The sequence below is a fragment of the Danio rerio genome, chromosome 18, assembly GCF_052040795.2.
Source record: "Danio rerio strain M-AB ecotype USA chromosome 18, GRCz13ab, whole genome shotgun sequence".
NCBI lineage: Eukaryota > Metazoa > Chordata > Actinopteri > Cypriniformes > Danionidae > Danio > Danio rerio.
In genome coordinates this window covers 28,247,166-28,269,095 of record NC_141038.1, presented here as the reverse complement: position 1 = coordinate 28,269,095, position 21,930 = coordinate 28,247,166, and the positions used below count along the sequence as shown (strand labels likewise).

Genomic DNA, 21,930 nt, shown 5'->3' with positions numbered 1-21,930 from the left:
TTAGATTTGTCTGTCATTTAAGTATTTTCATAAACAGTATTTTATAGTTTGTAGTATTTTTCTAATTGGAAATTCATATGTAGATATTCCTTCACTTGTAAAGACTATCAAGACAGATTTATTTGTTCATCATTTATTTTAATCAAATGATATTATGAGGATACTGCTTACCAGTGCAGTCATTTTTTTTAAATCTAAACTCATTTAACTCTGTTTTAACTGCAATATTTAAACTCCTCCGTAACTTTTATAGCATATGTGGCTGTATGGGCTGCTTTTCGCTGTAAAAAAAAAGAAGAATATTGAATGTTGTTCTGTGTCCATGATGGAACTTGCAGGCATATAGACTTGTCCCTCATGCCTCATTTCTGATGTCATAGTTCCTCCACTCTATTCTCCTTCTAGGTTATTTATTCTTGATTGCTAAAGTCATATGACAATTTGTGACTAAGAAGTCCTTTAATTTGTAAGCTAAAGCAGGATTTGGGGATTCATTGTAGATCTTAGATGCTTTGTATGCTAATAATGTAATTTGTAATATTCAATTTTGAGTGACAGTGATTAAAAAAGTAGTAAACACGCATTTGCTCTAGTGGTTTTGTGAAATTTTTAAAATGTATAATATAATGTAAAATAATATAACAGTAATAATGATAAAAATACAGAACAATAAATATTTTAGAGTATTTTAATGTATAACTCTGTTAATTTCTGTTGCTTATATTGGATAAAGGCATGGGCTGGTATAAGTTTCTGATGGTGATAATCCTGGATAAAGTTATCACGGTTTCACAGTATCACTATATGTGATTACTGCTCTAAAATAAGTTATTTTTAAATGTCGGAGTAACCAAAAAATTATTAAACAAAATACATTTTATTTTAGGAAACATTTATATTATTTTGGTACAGTAAACATGTCAAGCTTAATACAACTCCTTACACACAAAATCTTTTCTTGTCACACAATTTCTGAAACATCTCGAAACGCAAAACTACACAGCAAATCTCCAAAACCAGAAGCTATTTCTCAGCCTTGAACTCGGATTTCAATTGCATAAAGCACTTTTTTTTAAACAGTACACACAATCTACCTAAAACATTAAAATCTAACAGGAAGCTACTTGCTTTCCTTTTCCAGACACAACCAAGCAAAATGCTACACTTATTCATCAGGTCACACACACACTCCCCAAATGTAGAAATAATAATTTCTTTACTGATCACTAACCAATCACTGCTTTACTGTGGTACAGGCTGAACTATAGGTCAAAGGTGACAGGACACCGGGCTGTTCTAAAAAAACAACAACTGGTCCACAATTTGTAGTTTTGTACCTACCGCATATTCAGCTTTTCTAAATCCTAAATTTCTCTAAAAAACATTCTTCTCAGGAATTCTTCTCAGCCTGGCTCTGTAAAGTGCATGATGGCCAACCCTATGCCCGCTTGACGATTCTCCATGCAAAGAACACTTTTCCACCTGCTGAGACCCAACACTTTCTATTTACTCTATTCTGGAGAATATACTTTTGCTTTACATACATTTTTAAATACAGTATGTTTATGGTTTTGTTATACTGTACTGTATGTTACTGTATATAACAGCTATGTTTAGCCTAATGAATATTTTCTATACATGTGATTGGTGTGTACAGTGTATTTTCCTCTCCCAGCAGATTATTTTCCCTGTATAACATTGTATTGAATTATATGTATATATTCGCCTATGAAAGAGCAGTTTAGATTTAGAACAACAGTGTTTACGTGCTATTTAAAAGTGTTATGTTATGAAAGAAGTGTTTGCCATTTGATGCAAGTGCTTCATTCTGTATGTGTTTATGGCATTTTGAATGCAGTGTTACATTTTGAAAGAGACGTAAGGCATTTTGCACTCAGTGTGTGCAGTTTTGTGAATTGTGTAGAGTTTTGAAAAAAGTGATGCTGTTTTGAAAACGGATGTAAGCAGTTGGAAAAAACTATAATTAAAAGAAATCATTGTCCTCTGCTCTCTTCGTTAGTTTCAAAAACACAGATTTTATGACAACACATTTAAAAAAAAACATAAAAAACCCATACACACCTTAGCAATGGTATAACAGAAAATTGTAGCGGTTTTGAAACCTTGACTTTTCCAAACCACAGTAAACCTTAAAACCGGTTATCCGCTCATGCCTAATTGAATATGATTTTCCCTTTTGATCACAGAAGTCGGCTGTTTTTCATAAACAAAAATGCATGTTGTTGATAGCTAGGGGTTAAGTTCACTAGCATTAATGCTTGGACTCTTTTTCCATTAATTAATTATTTTAACATTATTTTTAATATTTCATTATGCTAAGTAACTGGTATGACTTGTTAAATAAATATTAAATTATAATTTAAAATCCATTATTTAAAATGTATGCTCTGCATTTTGTACAAAAGCATAAACATTTTCGTGATTAGTATAAAAAAAGCCCTACTTGCTTAATTAGTATGAAGTTTAAGTACATGCTAAGCCTGTGAACTTGCTTAGTATGTAAATTTGCAAGCACAAGAAGTTCACACAGAACAAGGAGGCGATGGTTCCTCAAGTTAATCCAACAGCAAGGCTCTGAGTGCTGAAATGTGCATGGTATCGGGGTCTTCGCAGTTGCTAGAGTGACTCCCCAACAACACGGTCAATCGTGTTGGCTGATAGTGTGCATGTCTCTCTGTGCACACACTGCAACAATAGACAAATGCTTCTTACACTCTAGAAAAATAAATGGAATCTTGTTGTTCACACAGTGACCTTTCACTACAGCGGCTTGTAATGGAAACCTGCCAGTAATGTGGAGGAAAGTGACAAAGACCTCAAGCTCTCTGTCTTTCCCCCTGTACCTGACCTCATTCTCTCTTTCCCACGCCGGCTGATTCACTTACACCACTGTTTACAACAAAAGCATTTGTGGAATTTGTAGAGGTAGCATCTGCAACTAAACATACTTTTAGTCGTTCGGTTACTTCCCATTGATGTTATGTTATATTTAAAGATGCAGTTGAGACATTGTTTATTTAAAAATGCACTAATTTGCAGTGATTTCTAGCGCAGAAAATCAGAACATTATAGAATACGCTGGTTAAAAATTTTTTTTTTAAATTTATTTTAATAAATTGAGAAGATTTCTGCATTTTTGTGACCCACAATGTTGGCAATTATGTAATGAGATGAAATAATAATGCCTATGCTATTGACCCAACATGCCAACTATGGTTTGGGTTATGTCAACCAATTAGGCATCGTACAATGTCTAATTTGAAACATCGCGATGGACGATGAAATCGCCGTCGTAGGCGGCGGTGAATTAACTATTTATGAATAATTCATTCATTTATAATGATTATTTGTAGCCAACGTTTCAACTACCTGACAAATTACTTTTTTCCGCAGGACTCTGGCATGAATAGGTACAGTGATCTGTGTCTTTATACTTGGTTGGTAAAAAAGGTGCACAACCAACAGCAACCAACTAACAGTATCTGAGGTTTTTGCTTACATTAATAAGTAAGCGTGAAAGCGAAAGATTGAAGCAGTGTTCTAACGCTGTGACACATTACCTGATAGATTCAAAAGACCGAAGAGTCATCAGAGAGAGTGAGTGTGAGTGTGAGTGTGAGTGTGAGTGTGAGTGTGAGTGTGAGTGTGTGTGTTGTCACGTGATGTGCGTTTTCAGTGGTATAGTGTGGAAGGAGATGTTTTCAGAAATTCTAGGTGAAACGCCAGTGTGAATGTGGATCGTTTTCGTTGTAAAATGGCATTTTAAAACTAAGATGTATTAGTGTAAACGGGGCCGGGTGTATTTTTGATTTATCAATTAATATAATTTACATTTATTATTTGTCACGAAACAGCAACAAGGTGCGCTAAATATCAACTTAGGAGTATTTAATATGCATATAATGTTTGTGTATATGACACTTATTATTATCTTTATAACATTTTGTGTATATGTTAATGTTCTGTATTTGATATTCATCTGTATTATTTACAAAATTTAAAAGCCCAGTAAAAAAAATAATATATATATATATATATATATATATATATATATATATATATATATATATATATATATATATATATATATATATATATTAACATTTTTTAGTTAAAGGTTTTTAAAAATGAAATTTGAATATCTTTTTATCATATTTTAAATCTCTGTGAAGTTTATTTATAAACTAATTTCGAGAGAGTCACATGCTTCTGATTGCTTGCAGCTGCCCCCGCATTATTCAGTTTATGATTCACCAATCAGATGATTCCTAAGCCACTATAAGTACCCCAAGTTCCATATGACAGCCATCTTCGTTTTGAAGAATCCACCCTTCCACCCCTACTTCTCCTCCTTTCCTAGATGGGTGGCAAGGTGGCCCAGTGGTTAGCACTATTGCCTCACAGAACCCCTGGGTTCTCCGGTTTCTTCCCACCGTCAAAAAACATGCAACCTAAGTTTACTGACTAATCCAAATTGGCATCATAGACATGCTCCTAATAAATGGTTATCTCTTAAGAGCAATCACTATCTGTTTATTAGCTACTACAGCAGGGGAGTTCTTGAGATCTACCTGAGCTCAAACTCCCCTCTCGCACTTTGCAAACGGGAGGGAGCCCCGGGCTTAGGGATCTTATGAGCTCAGGGCTCTCTCCCGGGACAGCATGCCAAACAAGCTTTACAAACAATCATCAGCTAAGTGTGAAGTCTTGAAAAATAGTCAGAATTTGGATTTTGAATAAAACTGCAGTTTGGTGTTTGTAAGTGCTACTAAAGTGGAGATTTATAGCTAAGGGCAGGAGAAAAAAGACTAATTAAAAAAAAAAAAGCTTTTAAAAATGTGTTTGGTGGAGTTGCTTTAAAAATATATATTATTTTTATATAATCTTAAACCTTAATCTGACATAACACATACATTCACAAAACATAACATAACACATACTTTCACGTTACTTCCCTTAAAAGTACAACACATTTAATTTCATAAGGTGTGCATTTTAAATTGTTATGCATTAAATATGCATTCCAAATTTTTTCTTGATTGAGATGTTTAATTCTTCTTTGATCATTTACAATGTTTCCAAATTGCATTAGGAGTCATTTTTCTTACCATTTTTATCTGTTTTATCTATTATTTTCTGATAAGCTGCTTTTGACTATTACATGTCCACATTAAATAGTTATAAGAGACATGTTTAAGGCATTATATGAAACATATTTAATTTATTCTCTTAGGTAGAGAGAGAGATCTCTTTATTTAAAGGAAAATAGTGCTTTATGCAATGGCAAAGTTATATAAAGCTTAAAGCATCAGAATTGGTACTCAGTATTGGCCAATTGCCATGACAAGGAATCAGCACTCGGTATCGGCAGAAAAAATCCTAATCGGAGCATCTCTATTGTAATATGTATTTTCTAAAATAATTTCACCCAACACCTGGGAAAAATCGATTTAGTGTGACAAAAGTAACAATTAGAAGTGTATTTTGGATGTTTCTTAATATAGACTACAACAAAGACTGAAAAAAAAAAACACTTTATGAGAATCCAAAAAAGACAAAAAACTGACAGCGGTAGAAAAAAGCAGTGTTTGCCTGTGTTTAGTCTATGTTGTATGTGCTTTGGTCCTACCTAGAAATTCTTGTAATTTAATGCTGCTGATTTCATTGGTCAGTTGATTCTTTTGGGAATGACAGTCTCGTTTCATTGGCTGTCTTTCAGAGCAGACCATATGCAGTCTTTGTTGTATTGGTTAATGTGCTCCTTTAGTGCTTCTCTGTAAACGCTTATTTGGTTTCGTCATGAGCTCTTTGTGTAATAGTTCTCTCCCAGCATGTGAGTTTAGTGCTTTAATCCAAATCCTACTTGTCACCAACTAAGGCATCTACTAATCTTGAATAAAATGCTGTGCAGCTTGTTCGTAAATGGCAGTTAGCAAAGGATTGTATTTCAGGATTGTTCTTTGTAGTTTGAGTAACATATGTGGCCATCACATGATTTAACCATAATTAGGTTTTTACTCGAATTTTATAAATATGTTTGATCATCTCCTTTAAGATTTGGCATGTTAAGGGCTCAGGTTTTTGGAAAGGACCCCGTTGGGCCATAATTGTGTCTGACTTAAAAGGCTTTTACACAGCCAGGTTAAGGCTATTTGTGCCTGCACAAAATTCAGCGTAAAGACATAATGACGAATAAAAGCCAGATAAATAATCCCTGATTCGTCTCAAGGAAGGCAAAAATGCACAATGTTGTCAGTATTGCCTTTAAAGTCTATATGAACCAGAATTTGATGAGGAATTTTACTTCATTAATAGGACATATAACAGCTGAGTAATAGTCATTAGTTACATGTGTATGTTGTAAGTAAGTGCATAGTACATTTGTAACAAGGACATCTTATTATAAAGTGTTACTTTTTTCTTGATCCCAAAAGTTCAGTCCTCCATTTAGCAAACTGTAGTTTAAGGTCCCATGAAGCACTTTGGAATGTACATTTTTATTTGATCTTTGACATAATCTTAACCAAACATGAAAACAGGCCGGAAACATAAAGCAGCTTCTCTCTGTTTTGAAAAACAGCCAATAGCGTTTGGTTTTTGTCACATCTCTGCCAGTGAGAGTGATTGAAAATGAAAAGCAAATGAGAACCAACTTGGAGGAGGTGCACATATCCAACATAGACTCAATCTGAAAATGTAACCCTATATATATTTCTGGAGATAACAAATTATGTTGCCAGAAGTACGTATGGCTGTATTTCATTTTTTAAAATGAATGCTACGGGGCGGTATGACTGTGTTACTTTTCGTGCTTACCAGCTGACCACTTATGGATTGCTTTCCCGCTGTTACCAGTTTGTCCTGTTAGCTCGCCATGTACGTTGGTGGACTTGAGATGCATAGAGGAGTTGACCATGACGACGGAATTTGAGTTCGGTGAAGAATTTTTCCAGAAAATGGGTATGACAAAAACAGAAGCCAAAAAAATATATAAACAAAGTAAATAACAGGGTGAGAATGTGGAAAAATCTGAAAACGTGATAAAAATAGGACAAGGGCTTTTCTTTTTCTGGATTGCATTTGGAAATTGTTGGTTGGGTTTAGGGAAGGGGGTGGGCGGGTCAATCAAAACAATTGGTTGGGTTTAGGAAAGGAGGAGGGTGGGTCAGTCAGTCAGTCAGTCGTCAGTGGCCTCTGGTGGGTTTATGTGAGAACGGCAGGTGTGAATGGCCCTCGTGAGAGAATATTAAGATTCCAAAAAGCATACACAGCGGCCTCTAGTGTACTCGCAAAAAACAAACACTGCAAAAAAGCTAACAAACAAACAAAAAAAAAACCTAGCTCTTGGGATGGATTTGGCACTCTCCAGTAATGTATATGGAGGTACGTTTTCAGAATGAGCCTGGGTTGAAATATATGTGAATATTATGTGAAAATAATAATTTATCCATTTAGGAGGTAGTGACAAACTGCAAGCTTTAAATGTTTATATTTTCTAAATGAAAATTTGTCACTGTTTAAGAGCAAACTAGCGTATAGATATCCTTAAGACTAAAATACTAATACTAATATCTAAATCAGGGGTGTCCAAACTTGATCCTGGAGGCCCGGTGTCCTGCAGAGTTTAGCTACAGCTTGCTTCAACACACATGCTAGGAAGTTATACCTGATAAGAGTTTGATTAGCTGGTTCAGGTGGGTTTGATTAGGGTTGGAGATGAACTCTCCAGGACACCGGCCCTCCAAGACTGAGTTTAGACACCCCTGATTCTAAATAAACAATATTTTGATTTCATGGGACCTTTACGAGACTTGTGTAAAAGTGTGAGTGTGTCCCAGCAGTACAGCAGTGCAGTGTGTACACAACCCGAATGCAGTATTGCACTGTCATCACTGCACCAGTGCATCTGAAGACACAAACCCTCTGTGACAAACGCACACCGGGCTTACGGTTCACGGACTGAGCTCTTCTTCTGATTTATTACTATGAATTGAAATTTAGACATGAGAGCGTGTGCCGTCATGGAAGCGTGTTTATTTGTGGATGTGTGTGCTGTCACAGTGTGTGCTCACAGATCATTCCACACTGTTGCTGCGGTTGGGATATTAAAGATTAAAATGTGTGCTAGGCCTGAATGTTTCATGAAGAGCACCCTCACTTGTGCGTGGCTGGTGTTTACCCGTGTCATGGTGCAGGGAAGATGCTATTGGCTGGAGTAGAAAACACGTCAGAACTGAACTAGAGGATTACATCAGCGCAAAACAGAGACAAGGAGAGAGAGTTATGCAGTACAATAGAACGGAGATATTATGGCTTATGTACAGAATTTGTCTCTCCTTCTGCCTCGCTTGTTGATGAAATGAATGCGTGTTTTGAGTAGATGCGCTTTAACTTAGAAAAACGGGCAAAGGTGCCACAGAATCTGCTTAGATGTACTACATTTTTCTGAAGATGAGATGTGCTTTGTTTAATGCTGCATAGAGGCAGGAATAGTGTTGTGCAATGTTTTAAATATGACATTGTGCGATCTAAAATAAATTAATAATGGCAATCATAAGACTTTAGGAGATCTCAAGACTTTTAAAAACTGACTTGACTCCTTCTTAAAGGGATAGTAAACCCCTGGAAATGGAAGTTTACTCACTATTTACTCACCCTCAAGTGGTTCCAAAATCTTTGAGTTTCATTTTTCTGTTGAACACAAAATAAGATTTTTTTTTAAAATGCTGTGAGTAACTATTGACTTCCATAATAGGAAGGACAAATACTATTGCTGTGTACGAATTCACATTTTATCCGTCCAAAATAGTATTCGAAAACAGAATTAATATGTCCCAAACTGTAGCATGTACAGTGGCCAAGAGAGCTTAACACGCAATTTAGGAATTTAGGAATTTAAGAAAATGCATGCAATTACAAAGAACACCAGTAAATTAAGAAACGATCTTCAGCAGTATTGCAAGGTATAACAACACAAACAACTGAAGAACACACTGCATTTCATAACAACGCAAACAACTGAAGAAACGCACTGCATTTTATAACAACACAAACAACTGAAGAAACACACTGCATTTCATAACAACGCAAACAGCTGAAAAAACGCACTACATTTTATCACAACACAAACAACTGAAGAAACACCCTGCATTTTGTCAACACAAACAAGTGAAGAAACGCGCTGCATTTTATCACAACGCAAACAACTAAAGAAACACTCTACATTTTGTCACATACAAACAACTGAAGCAACACTGCATTTTATAACAACACAAACAACTAAAGAAACACTCTACATTTTGTCACAACACAAACAAGTGAAGAAACGCACTGCATTTTATCACAACGCAAACAACTAAAGAAACGCGCTACATTTTCTCACAACACAAACAACTAAAGAAACTCGCTGCATTTTCTCACAACACAAACAACTGAAGAAACCTGCTGCATTTAGTCACAACACAAACAACTGAAGAAACACTGCATTTTGTCACAACACAAACAAGTGAAGAAACGCACTGCATTTTATCACAACGCAAACAACTAAAGAAACGCGCTACATTTTCTCACAACACAAACAACTAAAGAAACTCGCTGCATTTTCTCACAACACAAACAACTGAAGAAACCTGCTGCATTTAGTCACAACACAAACAACTGAAGAAACACTGCATTTTGTCACAACACAAACAAGTGAAGAAACGCACTGCATTTTATCACAACGCAAACAACTAAAGAAACGCGCTACATTTTCTCACAACACAAACAACTGAAGAAACTCGCTGCATTTTCTCACAACACAAACAACTGAAGAACTGTACTGCAGTTTGTCACAACACAAACAACTAAAGAAACGCGCTGCATTTTATCACAACACAAACAACTCAAGAAATGCACTGCATTTTGTCACAACACAAACAACTGAAAAAGCACGCTGCATTTTGTCACAACACAAACAACTGAGGAAACGCACTGCATTTTGTCACAACACAAACAACTGAAGAAACGCACTGCATTTTGTCACAACACAAACAACTGAAGAAGCGGGCTGCATTTTGTCACAACACAAACAACTGAGGAAATGCACTGCATTTTGTCACAACACAATTAAAGAAATGCTCTGCATTTTGTCACAAAAAAATGCACGTTTCTTCAGTTGTTTGTGTCTGCAACAACTATGTGAACTTCTATAAAAACGTGTTTTGGACATTAACTTTCTGATGCTGCATCTCCAATATAGTAGCTAATTAAATATGTAAGAAATGTAGATTATGTGACAAGATGATTGATGGGAAATAACTAAGCAACATAACCGTCCATTAGTATGTCCCAAAACTTGCATACTCTTCTGTTACACACTCAAAGTATGTATTTATTCTTCACAAAAAGTACATACTTTTAGAATGTAGTATATGTATGTAAATTGGGATGCAAAATACTGACTTTCGGTATTTTTCAAAATATATTCTTTTGTGTTCAGAAAAAAAAAACTGAAAAAAATCTCAAACTAATTTGTGACAAGCAAAAGGTGAAGGAATGATGACTGAATATTCAACTCTTTCTTCAAAATGTGGTTATCATGGCACGAGATGATGAACATGCAATCACTGCGTTCCATTCAAAATGGCTCATCTCTATGCCATAATCCATTCAAAGGGATCACCATACGAAGTGACTGATTTGAAAGGATTAGGGTATAGAGTTGAGCCCTTCCAAATTAAACGCTCTATGTGACAACAACTTCCCTGTGGATCATGGCAGCCCAAAGTGTCCACAGTTGTATTCTTAAAAAGCCTTCATTCTGAAGTGGCCAGTTTTGTGCACTTCAGTTTTGATTGAAATGACACTTCAATATGGCCATGATTGTTTTCTTTCCAAAGTGCCTTTCTGAGGATAATATATGTGAGGTGAGTCAGGGCTGCATATTTTTTATATGCCATTGCATCCACTGCAAGTTTAGCCATCATGGATATTCATCAGCACAGTTGAAATTATTATTATACAATATTTATTGTGTGATAAAGATCATTGTTACCTATTTCAAAGGCCTTTCTTCAGAATTATTACTGCACGACATTTTAATAGGTTCCCCTAGCAACAATAAATTGCTGTATACACTGCAGATGACACTGAACTTTGTCAATTCAAGCCACAATTATATTAAACTGAACAGGGCCACACATCTAGATGGACATTTCTGCCACAGTATTTGCAGCAAATTTGATTCTATGGACTGTACAGTGCATAAAATGAAACTCATGTTTCAGGATTCGAATATCATAACTGTGTGTCGGCATTATAAATGTGGTTCATGATGTTGGGTGGGTGGGCTAAAACACAATACGGGCAAACTTGACATTTCAGTGCTATTTAGCTTAAGCAGCATCCTTAATGCACATAACACCATCTTCATTTGAATGGTATAAGTGGCGTTTGCTCACTGACAGAGCCTGGAGTGCAAAAGACTGACACCCATTATTCATGCAGAGCACATCCATCCCATGTTGCAAAATGTGCATAAAGCTTAGATGGAGCTCAGATATTGAATTTAGCCTACTTTTAGCCACATTTCAAACCTAATGTGATCTTTTGAAAGTTTGCAAAAAAAAAGACCCTTTTCACAAGACTGTTATAGCACATTTAAAAGTCATCATAATCTTAGATCCTTAAGTTTTTAATATTTCGATTTTTTTAAAGAGTATGACCATTTGCTTTTATGTATGTATTATATCATCTTTGCTTCAAATTACAAAAAAAAAAAAAACGAGTTACCGTTTGTGCAAGGCATTTCTAATGCAGCGTCTATGGACAGGACAGCAAATTTGATGTTATTCTCTCCTCTGTCTGCCATTTTCAGTCTCACACAATTGTTTTTTTCCTTTTTCTGAAAGTCTTCATAACATTACAGTGGAGTTTTTCTTTTAATATTTCAGCAAATAAGATTGAAAAAAAAAAACATTTGTTGTACTCTCCCATTCACTGCGCTCTAATTTCCCAACTATGACAACTTCCACTACTGTGAAAACCAGAAATATGAAAAAGGGTCTATTATGTGCATTTTCATCAAGTTCTTAGAGGGGCTGACTGTAGTATTGTTAACCTAGTAACCAACAGTAAACAAGGCAAGTATAATGGCAACAACTAATCAGTCACATAGGTTTTATGTTTGCTATGTCAGAGTTTATTTTGCAAATATGTTTCCATCTTCTGGTAATCATATCAACCTATTTTTGCTCAGTCCAAAACCACCTTAAGTAAGTATGAAACCTTTTTTTTTTTCAAAAAAATTTTCCCTCAAAATTTTCATTTGAAATTTGACATGCATTTACACAGGGCGATAGAAATGCAGCTATTGTGTGCAAAAATAAAGAGTACTGAATGCTTACAAGAATAGATACAAACTAAACATTTCATGATTATTTACTCTCCTCCAGGTCATCCGAGATGTTCAGGACTTTCTTCAGCAAAAAAAGAAATAAAGGTTTTAAAGGAAAGCATCATAGCATTTTTTAAGCTAATGGTCACAAAAACCTTTTTAGTAAGCTTCAAAATAATCTACAACCCCAGACATGTAAAAGGTTATTCTCTAAGGGCCTACTCACACTATGCCATCCGTACCGTGCCCAGGCCCGTTTCCCGGATCGTTTGAGAAGTGTGAGTGCGCTGAATCGGGCTCAAGCACGGTTCACTTGGCCGGCCCTGGCCCGGTTGGAAGAGGTGGGCCTGAGCGCGGTTCACTTGGGCTTTGGCACGGTACGCTTGTGTGTGAGTGCAAAACGCGCCAAAGTCCAAAACCGAAAGCAAGACGTGACTTTTAAGGGACTGTTTGATATGGATTTATTAATCATTCTTACTGTTCAGTGAACGCAAACTGCCGTAGTTTATTAAAGACGAGAACTCCTCACAGCACGACAGCTGCGCGGCTTCAGCAGACCTCCTCATTCCTGCAGCACGAGAGCTTCATGATTGTTTTTGAGCGCCTAAAGTGGTGGATCTGTTCGGCGAAATATCTGACTGCGTGTCACCGCATCCCTAAGGACTGTTTGGCGAAATATTTGACCGCATGTCACTGCATATCAAACGACTGAAACGATATAACTAAAGAAATCTCCACTGTGCTGCTGAGTGAGAGGGCTTCTCACTGAACATCGCAGCAGCGATGACGTAAGCGTGCCGAGGCCCATTTGTGGTGTGAGCGCGGGCCGTCGGGGGAGACAGGAGGGGGGACAAGCGTGCTTTGGCCTGGTTCGAGGCAACTGTACCTAGTGTGAGTACGGCCTAATACAGTTTTTCTCAGTGGCTTTGGTGCATTTCTCACAACACTATTTACATTTGCACAACAGTTAATGCATTTCTCAAAACAATTAATACAAACTGCAAAACCTTGTTGATAACCTGCAAAAGCGCGTCACCTGCTCAAAACGGATAGTTCAATCCTCAAAAACAAGTATTGATGTCAATGAAATTGTCAGTGTCATCAAGATGAAAAAAACATTGTTTATGAACAAGAAAGTCAAATGGCTTTGTCATGTTTTCATTATGACATGTTTACTCTACATTTTTTCCAATGAAAAAAGTTAGATTTTGGTGACACGTTCTGAAAATGCTCAAGACAGCACAATATACTATTTTCACAGCCATTTGAAAACTACAGTAATGTTAAGCAGGTCGCACACCAGAAGCGCCGCTCGGCGGCGCGCCGCGCAGCGCCACGTAGCGCCATGTATTTTAGAATTCTAAACATAGGTTTCTATCAGGATACACACACCGGCGCCGCAAGTCGGCGGCTGTCGGCGGCGCCCGGCGACGGCTCAGGACGCAGTTCATTTTTCAGCCGCGCCACAGAGCGCCATCTGATTAGTTTCATGTTAAATATCATTCGAATGTGCGCGTCTGGTGTGTGATACTTTAAACTGTCATGTACGCGCCGTGTCGCGGCGCCGAGCGGCGCTTCTGGTGTGCGACCTGCTTTAGACATCATTGCGTTTAGGGAGGTATCTGAGTACAGGACACTGAAGCAGGTCGCACACCAGAAGCGCCGCTCGGCGGCGCGCCGCGCAGCGCCACGCAGCGCCATGTATTTTAGAATTCTAAACATAGGCTTCTATCAGGATACACACACCGGCGCCGCAAGTCGGCGGCTGTCGGCGGCGCCCGGCGACGGCTCAGGACGCAGTTCATTTTTCAGCCGCGCCACAGAGCGCCATCTGATTAGTTTCATGTTAAATATCATTCGAATGTGCGCGTCTAGCAGGTCGCACACCAGAAGCGGCGCTCGGCGCCGCGACACGGCGCGTACATGACAGATTAAAGTATCGCACACCAGACGCGCACATTCGAATGATATTTAACATGAAACTAATCAGATGGCGCTCTGTGGCGCGGCTGAAAAATGAACTGCGTCCTGAGCCGTCGCCGGGCGCCGCTGACAGCCGCCGACTTGCGGCGCCGGTGTGTGTATCCTGATAGAAACCTATGATTAGAATTCTAAAATACATGGCGCTGCGTGGCGCTGCGCGGCGCGCCGCCGAGCGTCGCTTCTGGTGTGCGACCTGCTTCTGGTGTGCGATACTTTAATCTGTCATGTACGCGCCGTGTATGCTTCACCTGCTTGAATATGTATGTTTCACATTTTTACTGCATTTGCTCGTTGCAATTCTAATTTATTCACAGCATTGTGCATAGGAATAAACACACCCTTATTTACAACAAACATAAACTGTCTTTGGGTAGAGTTGTGCACAACTGTAAACAATATTGCAGTACATATTGGAACTGAACTTACAACATACATACATGTAGGTCTGTAAATCAGTCATGAAATTGTTCAATTTAGAAGACATTTTCAGGAAAAAAAGATTTTAAAATGTTTATAAAATTAGCTTGACACATTTTTACAACTAGTTCAACATTTTTGTACGTAATGACTTATGTAATGAAGTGAGGACTATTAGTTTATATGGAGTGGCTATTCAGCATTCACAAGTTTAGTTAATTTTGACTGACATGACAAGCAAATGATAATGTTATAAAACAGCAGAGAGTTGTATGAAAGAAACTGATGCATATCCAAAAGCATTTGCAATTTGTTGGAAGGAATGAGAAACGGCTGTTAAGATAAGTGCACATATGACCAGTTGTTTTGAGAAATGCATTAACTGTTGTGCAATTGTAAATAGTGTTGTGAGAAATGCATCAAAGCGAATGAGAAAAACCATAAAATATAGAGACAACTTCAAAGTTCTTGTGAATTCTTTTCAATTAATTCAACTTTTATCAAACTAATTATTTCGTTTTTGGTAGAATCTTTTGTTTTAAGTCATCATTATTTTTTTCTTTTATTTCATGCTTGTTTTTTATCTACAAATTATCTCTTTTGTGTAGAGATTCACAGAATGCGTCTTGCCATTTAACATGTTAGATACGTTCACAAAATTCACACACTATGTATGTAAGTGACAACAAATGGCATGAATATAATTTTTGGACTGTTAGAAAGGTCTACATTTAACTGCATTAACTTGCATTAGACTGAGAAAAATCCTAGAAGGTTTTCCTCCTGAACCTCATTATCTCTTTGAGGAAAAGAAAGAAAGTCTAAAGCAGAGATGCCTAAACTAGGGTCAAATGTTGCCTCTTGGTGACCTTTGATTTGGCCCACCATTCCATCTGAGAAGAGAGGGTGAATGATGGGGATGGTTTAAAGATTGTTATTTCAAATTTTAGGTAACCTTTTATTGGTTTGTTTTAATGTTAAGCTACAAAAAAAGCTAAATGAAATTAAATGTGTCAATTTAAATGGCTTAAAATAATGAGATTTAGTTTAAAATGTACATACTGTCACCTGACAGATAGAGGACCATGCAGAGTCTGATGAATGAAGCAAAGGCAGATTCTGCTTGACTAGTGTATCAGCACTGAACTACACTGTTATAAATGTGGTTAGAAAATTACGCATGACAACTTTAATATAATCTAGTTAGCATCTTTATTTTCAGCCCACGGATCTCAATATTTAGATTTTGGTCCTTCATACAAAACAGTTTGGGCACTCCTGGTCTAAAGCATGTATAAGATATATTTAACCATAATGAAAATATAAAATGTCTATTTTCTATATCACTAGCATTACCAAATGAAACAAAACAGGCTATTTTTCAAACAGGATTACGAAAATGTTTTGGTATGAAAACAGATCAGAAAACAGACACATACCATCTTTAATGGAAAACATAAATACATATATCTGTATAGCTGTTGAATTAGTAATGGAGTAATGCTGCACAATAAAAACACAGCAGTACACTTATACCATAGTGCTGTAATATCAAGAGATTGCTTTTATCAGAGGGCTCCATGGGGAGAGTTGTGTTTCAGGCTTGTTTGCTTTTAAGTGTGTTGCGGTGTTGGTAATCGTTTATATACTGAGCTTCATCCTGCTGTGTAGGCAGTGTAGCTGTGTGAGGAAAATCTGTATGAATGGACTATATTCGTAGTACACAGTTCAGGGAAAAGGCTTTTACAAAAAGGATGAGGGTGAGGGTTAGGGTGAGGGTTATGTTTTTTTGAAACTATCTGCTTTTCACTCAGATACGGATGCTTTCTGTATAGTGTTTACTTAAGCATACACACTTAGATGGATATAGATATGGTAATTAATGTATTTAAAAAAAATGATTGTACCACACATTTTTACATTTGTTTGCATAAAAATTTGAATGTACATGTTATTCTGAAAGGAAATCTTTACATTACTACTAATGTTTATGTACAAATGTTTATGAATTCTTTATTAATCTATCAGTATTTAATGGATTTAATTAGTTGATTAAAAGTCACACTTATTCAAAGCTTTTATGCCATTTCAATTTAAATACTGCATTCTGCTGCTTTGCCTCTGTTGGCAATTTAAAAAAAATTAGAAAATACTTTTTTTATGTAAATTTAGTAAGTCATTCTGTAATCACTTACATTTGAAGTCAGAAGTATTATCCCACCTTTGAATTTTATTTGGAAATATTTCCCAAATGATGTTTAACAGAGCAAAGACATTTTCACAGTATGTCTGATAATATTTTTTTTCTTCTGGAGAAAGTCTTATTTGTTTTATTTCGGCTAGAATAAAAGCAGTTTTTCATTTTTCAAAAAACATTTTAAGGTCAATATTATTAGCCCCTTTTAGCTATATTTTTTCAATAGTCTACAGAACAAACCATCGTTAAACAATAACTTGTCTAATTAATCCAACCCGCCTAGTTAACCCAATTAACCTTGTTAAGCATTTAAATGTCACTTTAAGCCAGTGGTCACCAAACTTGTTCCTGGAGGGCCGGTGTCCTGCAGATTTTAGCTCCAACCCTAATCAATCATCTCTGAACAAGCTAATCAAGGTCTTACTTGGTACTGTATACTTGAAACATCTAGGCAGGTGTGTTGAGGCAAGTTGGAGCTAAACCCTGAAGGGACAGATTGGTGACCCCTGCTTTAAGCTGTATAAAATTGTCTTGAAAAAAAATCTAGTGAAATCTAATAAAATATTATTGACTGTAATCATGGCAAAGATAAAAAATAAATAAATAAATAAATCAGTAAATTAAATCAGTAAATCAGTAAAAGTAAATCAGGTAATTACTTTGACTTCAGCTGTATGTAATAAAATCATGCTTGTTATGATATTATTTTATCCCTGACCATGAATTAAAAATAGACCTATAGAAAAGCAAAAGATCAACATAATCCATGTTTTTCCTTGTCACAGATTACAACATGCCTTGTTTTGAGTTATGTTTTCTTTTTGCTGGTTTTGAATGAGATGCATTGAGTGAATCAGAATAAGCCATTAAACAGCTTCTACTCTGTACTATACCTCACACAACTACAAGAAAGGTAACTTTGTTTACAAAATATTATCATAATTTTGGCAATTCTTGGCTACATAAATGCTATTGAGCTGCATGTGGGGTTGACCTTTCTAGTGTACTTACACGTTGTATGCTCCCATGTTTTTGCAACAATAGACCATTTTATTTTAATAGTTTGTGGAGCCCTTTAAGGTAGCAAAACTTAATTTGCAACCTTTTATTGTAGCCTATTGCACATGTTCTGAAGCTTCAGTTTGAATGCACATCTCAATCGGTTTATTTCTGTTCTTGTTAATAAGATTCAGTAGCTACAACAACTGCGACAATCTCTTCAAAAGAACGACTCAAAGTGAAATTTAAATTACCTTGGATTGTTACTTAATACGAAAGAAAAAAATTACATGAAAAACCCAAAATAGCAACAGGAAACGTTGAAATAACTTTTGACCACTTCATATAGCCTAATTTTTTTGGGAAAAAATGGTCTTTTGTAACAAATTTCATTCGGTATAACTTTTTATCTTTATTTTAATGTATTTTTGTTGGTCAGTTCTCTAAAAAATAAACATGATTTACACACATTTATTTGATTTGTGACAAATAGTGCAGGTTTATTATTTAGATTAGACCAAAACGTTTTATTTTTCAGATTGTGGTTTGGATTTTTGAACCTCACTCAATTTCACAAGGCATCCAAATGCATTACGCTCTCTAGACCTCAGCAGACAGTTATCCTTACAGCACTGGAGTCAGGAAAGAGCCTACAAGCAATCCTCTCAAGGCCAATTTGTACCTCTAAAAGCAGAAATAAAGGAGATCTTTACTCAGACTGATCCATGAGCCAGCTCTATAGCTAGAGAAAGTGAGACACCACACACATACAGTAGGCTGGTGGGCAGATGGATGCAAATACACAGCCATGTTGATTTTGCTGCATGTGAATGAGGCTTTCAACGTGTTGTTGTGTTGTGTGATCAGGCTGAAGAGCAGAGCTGAACCACTGAAGTGATCTGAGGACAAATCAAGCTCTGATCTGATTAATTGAGAGAAGAGTGAGTGAGGAGGACATTGATGACTTCATCAGCTGCAAACGAAACACCCACCACCCCTACCAATCCAGGCTCATTCTGATTATGTAGCCCTATATACATTTCTAGAGTGAGCAAAATATGTCCAGGAGCTATGTTTTTCGCAGTTTTTGGATTTGACAACCCACCAAAGGCTGCTGTGTATGCTTTTCAGATCTTAAATTCACTCCTGCTGTTTTCACATAAATCCACCAAAGGCCCATGTCGACTAACTTACTGATTGACCAATCAACCTTTCCTTCCACCCTCCTCCTTCCCTAACCCAACCAATAGTGTTTTAAAAAGCAACAATTGACCCGCCCACCCCCTTCCCTAAATCGCAGTGTTTTAAAAAGCAATCCAGAAAAAGAAAAGCCCTCAGGCAGCCTGATTTTTACCACGTTTTCAAATTTATCACATTCACACCCTGTTATTTATTTGTTTATTTAATTTTTGGCTCCTGTTTTTGTCTTATCTGCTTACTGGAACTGTTATTTATCAGACTTGACTCCCATTGTCTTGGTCAACTCCACTCTGCATCTCAAGTCCACCAACATACACGTCGTGCTACCGGACAAACTGGTAACAGCGGAAAAGCCATTCATATGGAGGCAAGTGGTCAGTTTGTAAGCAAGAAAAGGTACAGCGTCTTTGCCCTGTAATGTTCATTTTAAAGACGAAATGCAGCCGGATGTAGAATTATGGGAATTGTGGGCCCAATAATATTTAATTGGATGAACATTTTGTTGTCTTATGCCTTAACCAGAATATAATATATATATATATATATATATATATATATATATATATATATATATATATATATATATATATATATATATATATATATATATATATATATAAATACATTTAAATCATTTACTTTAATCATTGCTACTAAGATGTTAAGAGACTTTCAACCAGCACAACAAAAAATGTTTCTGAAGACAATCACCGCCTGCACCTTTAATTTTGTATTTTTTTAAACAGTTAAACATGCAAATGTTTAGGAAAACTGAAAAAAATATAAAATTTAGGATTTACTATACAAAAACTTTCAGCGTTTTTGATACTGTCCAATATTGCTCTGTGCGGTTCTGTTACTCTATAGAGAGATTGTGAAGCATCTGAAAATCTGAGACACAGGCCTCCAGCTGTATGTGTGCTACTTCAGATGAGAAGCTGGAGATAATCATCTACCTTTGTTGTCTTGAAAAGTCAAGTTCTGCTCACTCTGCTTTTTGCATGCACAATCAGTACCGGTTAATTTCACTCCTCACAGGAGCGGCTCGTGTCCGCTTTAAACACCCCCTCTGGCTCTCAGCACCTCATAAGGTGTTAAAGATGCTGCTCAAGCACATAAATATGGCCAACAAGCCATGTCAAAGAATTTAATTCCGAGCTTATTCCCCTTTCCCAGCTACAATAAAAAAAGAATTGAATGCAGTTTTAACGCAGCATCTTTGTGTCAATCCATTTTTTGAGATTTAGAAAGAACTTTAGGAACACTTTAGTTTGGTGAAATTGTCCCTATGAGCTGGTAACCTATTATTCTATTATTAAGAAATTTGCTGTTTGTTTGTAGCTAAAAAGTTCATATTCTTCATGATCTTATTTGACATCCTTACACCAGGGGTGCCCAAACTCGGTCCTATAGGGCCTGTGTTCTGCATATTTTAGTTCCAACCCCAAGAATTCACACTTAACTCGTGATTTATACATAGCTTTTTTGCTATGCTGTCCCGGGAGAGAAAGAGGAGGAGCCCTGGGCCCGACTATCCCTTGAGCTCAGGGCTCCTCCTCTTTCGCAGGACGAGTGGAGATTGAGCTCAGGTCCACCTTTAAACTCTCCCGCTGCTGAGGCTAAAGGCTGATTTATAATTCTGCGTCAAGCGTAGCGCATGCTCTGCGTCATGCAGCAATGCGTAGCGCAGGCTCTGTGATTGGTCAGCTTGGTAGGGCGTACTGTTGTGGGGCGGGACTGAGAGCTGGGCAAGCCCGATGAAGTGATTGTTTACATGTGTGGAGTCCTGTGAAGGAGCTCCGGATGTAAAGTTTTGTTTTGTGTTTACAAAACAAATGGTTACCTCATGGTTAAAGTTGATGCACGTCTGCCGGTTCCCGCCTCAAAATGAGCAAGTTTGAACCATTTGTACATTAAGGAAGCATTTAGAAAAAACAAAACAACAGCGAAGAAACTTGACACAGAGCAACAGAAAAGGCACACAGAAGTATAAATGCACAGCTACGCACGTTGCATGAGCCATGGGTCACGCTGGTCACTTGATGCAGAAGTATAAACCAGGCTTAAGGTGAATCTCCTCAGAGTAAGACATTAGAAAAAAAGATTTAGGCTTATTTTTATCTATAATATACTATAATAAACACACATGGACATGGGGAGAACATGCAAACTCCAGCCCAGCGAGGACCCGACGCTATTGGTATTCTTGCTTTGAGGCAACAGTGCTAGTCACTGGGCCACTGTGCCACCCATTCTGGATAAAGGTGGCAGAAGGGGAGGAGGGGGGCTTCTTCCAGGCAAAGATAGTTGTAGAAAAATCCTTTGATTGGAAGATCATGATTGGGTAATGCAGGCCAGCTGGGTCAATCATAAACACACGCTCCTCTTGAAATTAGTTTAATATTAAACTTTATTCACACCTGAACCAGCTAAATAAGCCCTTTCTAGGTATAACTTCCAGGCAGGTCTGTGGAAGAAAGTTGAAGCTAAAGTATGCAAGACCGCAGCCCTCCAGGATCAAGTTTGGACACCCCTGCCTTACACTGTAAAAAATGCTGGGTTCCATACAATTGATTTGTGTTATGACAACATAAAGGAATTAAGTTAACTTACTTGTGCAAACAAAGTGCAAACAACTTGTTTAAAACAACACAATTCTTGAGTTTTTTAAGGCAGCTTATTTTTTTTTGTTCAGTTCACTTAAATAAGTAAAATGTAATAAGTTAAATTAATTCTT

At 36.9% G+C, this 21,930-nt stretch overlaps 1 protein-coding gene and 1 long non-coding RNA gene across 3 annotated transcripts in view; one reads left to right on the top strand and one right to left on the bottom strand.

The window, feature by feature from the left end:
- The window catches only part of frmd5a (FERM domain containing 5a), a 222,951-nt gene that overhangs the window by 16,005 nt on the left and 185,016 nt on the right, over positions 1-21,930 (top strand). The window lies entirely within an intron of this gene.
- LOC147839756 (uncharacterized) lies at positions 7,104-10,999 on the bottom strand. Its single transcript, XR_015515045.1, has 3 exons — positions 9,843-10,999; positions 9,454-9,689; positions 7,104-9,414 (listed from the first exon to the last, which is right to left on the bottom strand). It is a non-coding gene; the product is annotated as an uncharacterized LOC147839756 (long non-coding RNA).